Below are 10314 nucleotides of genomic sequence, written 5' to 3'. Positions count from 1 at the left end.
GAGCTGGCCTGAAAGTGGGCAGCCCTGGCGAATACCCCTACCTACCTGCACCGGCCTGCTGAGGCCCCCACCCACCTTGACAAGACATGAAACATTATTATACAACATTTTTACCATTGCACAAAAATGTGGCCCAAAACCAAAACTCTGCAGCACTTTAAACAGATACCCATGGTCAACTCTGTCAAAGGCTTTCTCCTGGTCTAGGGAGATGAGCCCAAAGTCCAGGTTGCAATGATGAGATAGATCCAGCATGTCCCTTATTAAGCACAGGTTGTCCGACATCGAGCGCCCAGGGACACCGTACGATTGGTCCTGGTGTACCACAGACGCAATGCACAAGTTCAGTCTGTTCGCGAGGCATTTGGCAACCACCTTATAGTCCGCAGTGAGCAGTGCCACGGGCCTCCAGTTTTTTAGCGTGCACAAGTCCCCCTTCTTGGGCAGGAGAGCCAGAACTGCACGTCGGCAGCTCAGCGGCAGCTCCCCAGCCCGAACGCATTCACACACCGCGCTGTAAAAGTCCTGGCCGATAATGTCCCAGAAGGCCTTATAGAAATCCACAGGCAAGCCATCAGCACCCGGGGCGCGGCCCGGAGCCATTTGGGCAACTGCCTTAGTCAGTTCAGAAAAGCTGAGCGGAGCATCTAAATCAGTCCTTTCTGAAGGTGAGAATTGAGGGAGGTCCTCCAACAACACATCAGTACATACAGAGTCACATATATCAGCACCATACAACTCAGAATAGAAACGCACAGCCTCATCTCGCATTTCCCCAACCACACATGTCACATGACCATTAGGCAGGCGCAGACAGCGCATTTGCTTCTCCTCGCTTATCTTTTTCTCCAGCCCAAAGAAAAAGGAGCTAGGGGCGTCCATCTCCCGCAACATGGTGACCCTAGCTCTCACGAGCGCACCTTTGGCCCTGTCAAGGAGGAAGACACCCAAATCTCTGCGCAGCTCCGACAAATTCTCCTGTAGCTCGCCAGCATTACTGCCCACTAACTCAACCTCCACCTCTCTGATACTGTGCTCTAGTCTTACGAGCGCCCTCCTGGACTCTGCCGAGGACATAGCAGTATACTGCTGGCAAAAGTTCCTTACGTGAGCCTTACCAGCATCCCACCACTGACTCAGAGACTCAAACCCCCCTTTCTCCTGCCTCCACCTGCTCCAAAACTCCTGGAAGCTAGAACAAAAAGCTGTATCTTTCAATAGCTTTACATTAAACTTCCAATAGGCAGACCTGCGCGACCCGGCCGAATAGCCAGATGCGCAGTAATTAGATGGTGATCTGAAAAACTAACGGGGCAGATCTCTGCTTTACATAGCCCATTACTTTGGTGGCGTAGAATATAAAGTCGGTCAAGTCGAGCTGCACTAACTCTGTCTCTCCCAGCTTTAACCCATATGAACTGCTTCCTCCCAGGATGCTTGATCCTCCAGGTGTCAACCAAATCACTGGATTGCACTATCTCTCTCAGCTTGTTAGCAGAAGGGAAATGGGGCTCCACCCCACTCCTGTCTATGGTGAAATCCAGTGTGCAATTCAATCCCCTCCTAAAACTAGCACTGCCTCAGGATTAAGGCCTGCGAGCTCCTGCCCTAGCTGAGAGAAAATGGCTATTCTCTCCCTGTCCAAATTGGGAGCATACATGTTGATAAAAACAAACTCCTTGTTATTAATACTCGCCCTCACCAGCAGTAGCCTACCATTATGGACCTCCTTCTTGGAAAGAAAATTAACCCCCAAGCCTGGAGCAAAAAGCACAGCCACTCCAGCACTAAAATTTGTCCATGGCTCAACACCAAACCCCCTCGCCACCAAAGCTCCCATCCCTTTCATTATTCACATCGCTGTGTGTCTCCTGTAAGAAGATGACATCTAAATGTTTGTGTTTAATGTAATCAACAAGCAGGCCCCTCTTAACCCCGCCTCTGGCACCGTTGATGTTAAGTGAGCCAACCCGCAGCACCTCCATAAAGGAAAAGAGAAAGAGACAACAGAGAAGAAACCAGCCAGGAAAGAACCCAAAAGGTGTGCTGTAAACTCTGTCCATTTACATCTGTAAAAGATCGGAACCATTATTCACTGCAGTAACCCATTTGTTAAGCCTGGCCCTCTTCTTAGGTGTCAGGACTGCCAAAGTACATGTCTTGGTCACGTGACCAGCTGACTTCAGAAACTTTCCAGCGTCTGGGAAAAATTTTGACAATTTAACATTTTTTTTGTACTTTGTACGGCTCAGGAAATTCTCAATTTCCCCAACTGTATACAAACTCCTATCCCCCCCCCAACCTCCTCCTCACCCCCAGTGTCAGATGATTCCTGTTCACTCACCTCCCCCTCCTCCTCCCCACCCTTCTCCATCTCCATATGCTCCTCCCCCTCCTGTCCACCCACACTCACTGGCTCGCACCCTTCTGAGTTTCTGGCTGCTTATCTCCTTTCTGGTTCTTTTTACCACCCCCAGAGCTATCCCATTAACCTCCATCACGGCCCCAGAGGGCCCGGGGACTGGGCCCCGGCCTTCCCCCCCTAACTCCGGCCCTGCCACCACAGCAGTCCCCTCATCCCTCTCTCTAGGACCCACAAACCCCACCAAATCTGTGCCCTCCTTCTCTATAGGAGCATCCACCTGGCTCTCCTGGCCCCCCTCTCCCCCATTCCCCCCCCCCCACACCCGACCCGCTGGGTAGCTCCTCTCCAGCCCCACTCTGTAACGTTACCAAAACAGCACTCCCCTCGCTAGCCTCCGCTACAGGCTGCTCTCTTGGCCTAGTGGCCTCCCTCTCTGCCTGTTTATGTGGGCATGCAAACCTCTTATGCCCAATGTCCCCGCACTCAAAACAACGCAAAGTATCCGTACTCGCATAAACACTATACGAGCCCTCCCCGTGCTTAACGCTGAAATTCACATTCAAAGCCTGGTCGGTGCTTTTCAAGTACATAAACACCTGTCTGCGAAAGGACAGGACATGTTTCAAACCTGGCTCCTTACACCGAGTGAAATCATCCTGAACCCACTAGCAAACTTCCCAAACCGAGACAGCTCTTTCACTAACACATCATTTTTGATAAACGGAGGCACGTTTGACACTACTACACGTGTAGCTGGCGCAGACAGCGGAGCTACCGGTACCAGCACACCCTTCACCCAAATGCCACTAATCATCACTTTGTTTACCAAACTTTCTTTCTTCAAAAACACCACCACTGCCTTGTTCATTCGGGAAGCGTATCCGAGCTGTTCGCTCCCTACCTGTTGACTGACGGCTTGCAAAACGTCCTCCACCGTGATCCCGCTGTCAGGCACACACCGTATCCCGTGACGCAGCGAGACCTCTTCCTCCGCCCCACCCGACTGAGAGGCCATGCTGCCCGGCGGGCAAAGCGCCACACACCGGGTCCCCCAGACCAGGGTTGAGAAAACCCCCGAACGAGACCGTTTAGACCACTTAAAACACTAAAGACCCCAGCACCGAAAAGAAAAAAGGGGGAAACAAACGAGAAAGGGAAAAGTGAGGAAAAAGGCCAGAAGCCGAGAAAGAAACTCCGCACACTCACACGCACCCACCTCCCAGAGAGAGAGAGAGAGAGAGAGAGAGAGAGAGAGAGAGAGAGAGAGAGAGAGAGAGAGAGAGAGAGAGAGAGAGAGAGAGAGAGAGAGAGAGAGAGAGAGAGAGAGAGAGAGAGAGAGAGAGACAGACAGACAGACAGACAGACAGACAGAGAGGTGTGATTAGTTTGAGGTTCTTGTTGTCAGGGGTCTGATGCTGGTCTGGAAAGTCTGTAAAAGTAGTAAAAATCAATTTGATAATTTCCAGGTCTTTAATAGTTTGGGAATTTGAAAATAAATTCTCAAGGTCGATCACCTCCTTTTATATCATCTATTTGACTCCAGACAGGTGAGTTATATAAAACATGAGCCCACTACGGTTCACGGTTGTGAAAAGGTGAACTTAGCTATACAGATCAGCACTGTGTTTGAGTCCAGGCTGTGAAGATGCTTCATCACTGTTACAAAGTGAGGCATTTGAACATGGGGCTGAACGGGAACGACGGAGACTTGTGAGTCCAGCCTCAAGTGGCCATTCGAGGAACTACCGCTTTCAGGATTACTTCATGGGGAAAACCCCAGAGCTTGCTCACTGGGGAAGAGAGAGAGAGAGAAAGTGAGCTTAGGGACAGAGAGAGTGTGCAGAGAGAGAGAGAGAGAGAGAGAGAGAGAAAGTGAGGGAAGAGAGAGAGAGGAAGTGAGCTTAGGGACAGAGAGAATGTGCAGAGAGAGAGAGAGAAAGTGAGGGAAGAGAGAGAGAGGAAGTGAGCTTAGGGACAGAGAGAATGTGCAGAGAGAGAGAGAGAAAGTGAGGGAAGAGAGAGAGAGGAAGTGAGCTTAGGGACAGAGAATGTGCAGAGAGAGAGAGAGAGAGAGAAAGTGAGGGAAGAGAGAGAGAGGAAGTGAGCTTAGGGACAGAGAGAATGTGCAGAGAGAGAGAGAGAGAGAGAGAGAAAGTGAGGGAAGAGAGAGAGAGGAAGTGCGTTCCAAGTCAATTTCACCTTCCTGTGATTGACTTCAAAGCAACATGTCTAATCCTCTCACGCCCGCTCGTTAATAATCCTGTAATAATCCGTTTAGCAGCTTTCACGCTGCGCTGTTTGTTTGGCATCGTGGCACTGCGGAAAAGTGACGAGGAGACTTTTGACGTTTCACTCTCAGCTGCCAAAAACCAAAATGATGAACGACCAGTGCTTCATTTGCAATGTGGTCCCGGGACACTGGGGGGGGTCGGTGAGCCTGTGAGTCTGTGTGGAGGGAAAAGACAGCAAGCACTTTGGAGGCACCCTGCTAACACCCATATAGCTTACTGCAGACACAACAGCCCAAACACTGTTTGTGCTTATTGGCTTAAAGGAAAATGATGTTATTTTTTTTTATTACAACCAGGACCTTATTTCCAGCTTTATGCTTTATAACTCACATTACACACACATGTCCCCATCTCCTCTGTTCCAGGCTGCTTGGCGCTAGGGATGCACCGATCCACTTTTTTTCACTTCCGATCCGATTCCGATACCTGAATTTGGATATCTGCCGATACCGATATTATGCCGATACCAATATTTTTCTTGAATATACAGCATAGGCAAAGATTTGGCCAATTAAAGATTTTTATAAAAATATACCTTGCAAAAAGCAGACAAAATTAAGAAAATATACAAGGCAAAGAAGGATACTATTATACATGGGCAAATTACGGCCAGCGCTGGAATTGCAAAAAATTAAAAAAATTAAAAATACCCCCAGATCCGATCCGTGAATTAGTGCCAATATCGGCACCCGATACCGATATTGGATCGGATCCGCCCCATCCCTACTTGGCGCATTATAGCTTTTTGTAGCTGCATCCATTTAAAAAAAATCATTTTCCGGCTGAGTTATAAAGCATAATTAAATAAAGCTGGAAATAAGGTGCAGGTTGTAGAAAACCGGAATTCTTCTTTTAAGTGTGGTCCAGGGCACTCTCAAATCTGGATCTTATAGCTAAGAACAAACAGGAAGTAGGCAAAGTATTGATGAAGGCCATCAAAGTTATTAAATTGTTCGCACACAATTTCAGATCAAAGCTGTACATACTTGAATCATGCATGAGGCCCAGTGTGTGCTTTAACACGCACACGCACACGCACACGCACACACGCACGCACGCACACACACACACACACACACACACACACAGAGATCCATCAAGGTTTTATTCCTCATTATCTCCAGGACTCGTGATCCCCTCTGCTACAGCAGCTTCTCCAACTGCTGGAACAGCGTGTGGACGTGAGACGGAACAATTAACTCCCGTTTTATCTCATCAGCAGAGAGAAGTTGACAGCGGAACCAGAAAGAGAGAATAGAAAGATCTGAACCCGTGTGCCTCGTTTCTTTATTCTGTCCATCAAAATAAAAAGAGGAGAAAAAGTGCAAAGCGGGCGAATGGAGAGCGTTTCAAAGAAATCTCTCTCTGAGAAGAGCCAGAAGAAAGCAATCGAAAAAGATTGAAAGAACAAAAGAAAAGATGGAGTGATACTGTAAAAAGGATGGAGAAGAAACAGCGGTGCGAGAGCGTTTCAAAGCATCGTTATTATTTAATAAGTTGTGAATTAATTTCTCCATCTCTTTATCAAAGGCCACATTTTCACTAGATGTGTGTGTGTGTGTGTGTGTGTGTGTGTGTGTGCGTGCGTGGTATGTTTTCACATTTAATCTATGCCTATGTTGGAATTCCTCTGTATATTGTGCATTATAAGGGCACTCGCGAGGAATTTTAATGCCTTATGAGCCAGCGTATAAGAGCACATAACACATTAAATGACATGTAAAACATTAGAGATAGAACTTAGAGGGGGCACGGTGGCGCAGTGGTAAGCACTGTCGCCTCACAGCTAGAAGGTCCTGGGTTCGATTCCCACCTGGGACGCTGTGAGCGCTGAAGGAGTGCGTGCCCGTCCGCCTGTCCTCGAGTGCCCACCACCCGGGTGGGGTCGTCAAAAGGGCCTTTCTGTGTGGAGTTTGCATGTTGTCCCCATGTACCCTTGGGGTTTCCTTCATATAGGAACCCCACACCAAACATGCAATATCCTGGTCGCTGAAGTGGTGCCTCCTCTGGTCGTTCGGTGCGCCTGTTCGGAGGGAGGGGAACTGGTTGGAATAGAGTGATCCTCCCACGTGCTATGTCCTACCGGTGAAGCTTCCCCTGTCAGGTGAAAAGAAGCGGCTGGCTAACTGCCCATGTCTCGGAGGAAGCATGGAGCTAGTTTCGGCTCTCCCCAGATCGGCAGAGGGTGGAGCAGCAACCAGGATAAATACATTAAAATTAACACTAATGGTAGGGAGGACAAACCCGTTTGTGTGTTTTTCTGAAAAACATATTTGTAACAGTTTATGATGCACCTATCTTGTTATATTTACTAGTATGTGGCCAATAAACAACAAATCAAAAGTGTCCTGGCCAAAATCGTGCATTTTTTTGTTTTAAATCAAATTTTAAGGGGAAATTAGGATTCATCACTCATTACATTGCCAAACGCCTGAAAAAGTGGGCCTCACGTCAAATGTAATTCATGCCTGGAAGGTCTTGGAAAACCCCTCACGCCCACACCCCAGCTCCGATTGGGCTGAAAATTTGCATGGCTGTTGGTTATTATCTGGGCAAGGTTATGGTCAGGTTGTTCAGTACTTGAACCACCTGGAAAATCCTGGAAACCACCTGGAAAGTCCTGGAAACCACCTGGAAACCACTTCATGCCCACACCCCAGGTCGGATTGGGCTAAAAATGTGCATAGCAGTGGGTTATTATCTGGGGAGGCCATAGCAGGTTGCAGTCCCTGAACCACCACACCCCCAAACACACACAGATTGAGCATAGCGCCACCTATTGGCAAACACAAAAAGCTGTTTATCTCGAGAACCGCTTGTCCGATTGACTTCAAACTCAAGGAGTGCACTTAAGGGGGCCCGATGGAGTGCACTGCTGAATTTCGTGCAAGTCGGCATAGCGCCACCTACTGGCAAACACAAAAAGTGGTTCATCTTAAGAACCATTTGTCAGGCTTCAAGCAGGAAAACACAAAAGCAGACTGACAACCAGGTAAGTGTAAAAAAATCAACAGTGGTTTTATTAATTGATCCAGGTAAGTGTAAAAAATCTAGTTTTTTTTTTATTAACCCATCCACCACCCCCCCACTTTGGAGGACATACTTTGTTTTTACATTACATTATTATATTACATTTTGATTTGACAAATAAGTACATACAAGTGTAAAAAATCAACAGTGGTTTTATTAATTGATCGTGGTGGGGCACTCCGTGCGCTCAGTGGGGGAACAGGCGGGCAGGCAGAGGATCCTGGGAACACACAGGGAAAAATGGATCAGGTTGGCAGGCAAAACAGGCAGTCAGGAATATTCACAAAAAGGTGCTACTGAGTTTAGATAAATTCTTTACGATGCTCAACTGGCTGGGTTACAAACCTGTGAATGGCAAAATGTTCCAGCAAGGACTGACAGGCCGAGGCAGTATTTGTAGGCCAGTGGTGATTGGTGGAGATGAGTAGCAGGTGGTTGAACGCTGATGCTGGCCAGGTGTGTGGAGCCTGTGGAGTCTAAAAAGTGGAAAAACGAGCACACTCGGAAAGTGAAACGGGTCCGGTGCAAGGCACAAGCACACAATCAATACGAAGAACAAGCCAGCACACAAGATGTATTTTTTCTCATTTAATTTACCTCAGTCCGGGGTACAGCACAAACAAGTTTCGGCGCTAGGCCTTCATCAGTGTAGTGTCTGTACCCCGGACTGAGGTAAATGAAATGAGAAAAAGGACATCTTGTGTGCTGGCTTGTTCTTCGTATTGAGCCTTTGGAGTCACAAGTGGAGTTGGGACACCATTTGTTGGATCGACTTCAAACCAGTGTCGAATGTTGTGCCATTCGGCATAGCGCCACCTACTGGAAAACAAGGAAAAACACAAGTATATGGCTAATCAACAACAAATCAATGGGTTATTATCTGGGCAAGGTCATGGGAAGGTTGTACACTCCTGGAACCACCTGGGAAGGCTTTCCCTGAAAATAGATGCAAGGCCATAACTGTAGTGGCTATTCGTCCTCAATCAATAAAAAATAAAAAAGATAAATCAAAGGCCACTGTATGCCTTGAGACTGGCAAAAAAACAAACAATACAAACATACACAGACAGAAAAACATCTTTGAACATCTGGGATCTCTGGATCAACCTGGAAAATAGAAAAAAACGTCAGAATCAAAGCTCTGAAAGAACATTTTGGGGAACTTTTTTTTTGTTTTTTTGTTTTTTTTTGAACAAACTATATACAGTTATATACAGACTGTTGACCACAGCAGAGGTGGAACTAAGTTTGGCAGCTAAGTCTAAGTCCTAGAATTAGCCTAGCCATCGCAGGTCGGTTCCATATGACATTCTTAATAACTACACCACCAGTACCATACGGCAATACCCAATGACTAAGGCTGTGACTAGCCCCACTGGCACCGTTAAGGGTATTCTCAGTGCCATCGGTTCCGTATGGTATTCTTAAAAATACCACCAATACCATATAGACCCTCCTCGATGACTCTATAGACAACAATAAAATTAGGTCAATTCACTATTCACTAACCACAGTCTATGTTTTACAAGATCATCAGAGTGCATCTGATACTGCTGGCTTGAAATGGCCCGCTCAGCAGTTCATACATCTACTACACCAACACTGGAGATCTATACTACGAATCTAAGTTTATGACAAACGTAGTCATCTAAGAGGGGGCATTCATAAAGACGTCCATCCTCAAATGTTGTATATTCAATTAAGAGTGAATTACCTGTGACATCAGCAACTACAATACCTTCCTCCCATTGCTCTTTCCCTTGCTCATCTATGAGCATGTGCTTTACACGCCTACCTACCATGTCTGCAGCACTGACACAGACTATCACTACATTCCCCTCCTGGAAATCTCTCCATACATCCCACTGTCTGATCTGCTCATCCTCATCATATTGCATGGTAAATAACTGACTATCATTCAGTTCTATGCTGTCTATCACTGTGGCCCTATACCACGCTGTGGTGCCATCTTCTACAACTTTGTGTCTGACTAACTTTCCCACAAGCTGCTCTGCTGCACTGATTTTTGGGACCGCAACCTGTGGAAGCCCTCCTCTTTTCCTTCCTACATCCCGAACCCGCTCCTGCTGCTTCTCTGCCAGGTGAAGAAACCCTTCCTTAGCCTGAGTAACTACATCTGAGGGAGCACAACCATATTCTCTCTCTTCTTCACTGTCTTCTTCTACTGGTGTCTCCTCATGCAATACACTCTTCAGATTACTGATCAGAGTGTCCAAGGGTAATGGCTTCCTGTCCTTAGTCACATTTAAAATTCCATTCACATTCTTCACTCCCAGGACAACACGCCTGAATCTCAACTGAGCTGATACAGCTTGCAGTTGCATCCTCTCATCAAAAGCCTGCAGCTGGTCATCTACCTCTTCAACTGTTGTCCACAAGCCCCCATATTTACACATCTCAACTGTGAGTTTTTGCTTCTCTACAACACCCTTAACATCTCTCTCTAGCCGTTTCTTCCTAGTCTCTAGCAGCACCCTAACTCTCTCTTCTCTGATAGCCTGGGCTCTCTCAGAAAATGTGGCTCTTTGCTCTTTCACAGATCGTCTGGCTACAGACATTACCTGTGCTTTCCTATCACTATCTAAATGCGACAACCAATCCCAGGAC

General features: G+C 47.1%; 2 protein-coding genes across 2 annotated transcripts in view; both read left to right on the top strand.

Annotated features, from left to right (window-relative positions):
- LOC310799721 (E3 ubiquitin-protein ligase TRIM47-like) overlaps nucleotides 1–10314 on the top strand; it is a 495544-nt gene that overhangs the window by 36893 nt on the left and 448337 nt on the right. The window lies entirely within an intron of this gene.
- LOC310799570 (neural-cadherin-like) overlaps nucleotides 1–10314 on the top strand; it is a gene marked incomplete at both ends in the record, with an annotated part of 319707 nt that overhangs the window by 71915 nt on the left and 237478 nt on the right. The gene's annotated exons all lie outside the window — the stretch shown is intronic.

Source organism: Poromitra crassiceps (assembly GCF_964638095.1).
Source record: "Poromitra crassiceps genome assembly, chromosome: 28".
NCBI classification, from domain to species: domain Eukaryota; kingdom Metazoa; phylum Chordata; class Actinopteri; order Beryciformes; family Melamphaidae; genus Poromitra; species Poromitra crassiceps.
The sequence above is the reverse complement of the archived record's forward strand: the minus strand, read 5'-3'. Positions and strand labels throughout refer to the sequence as shown.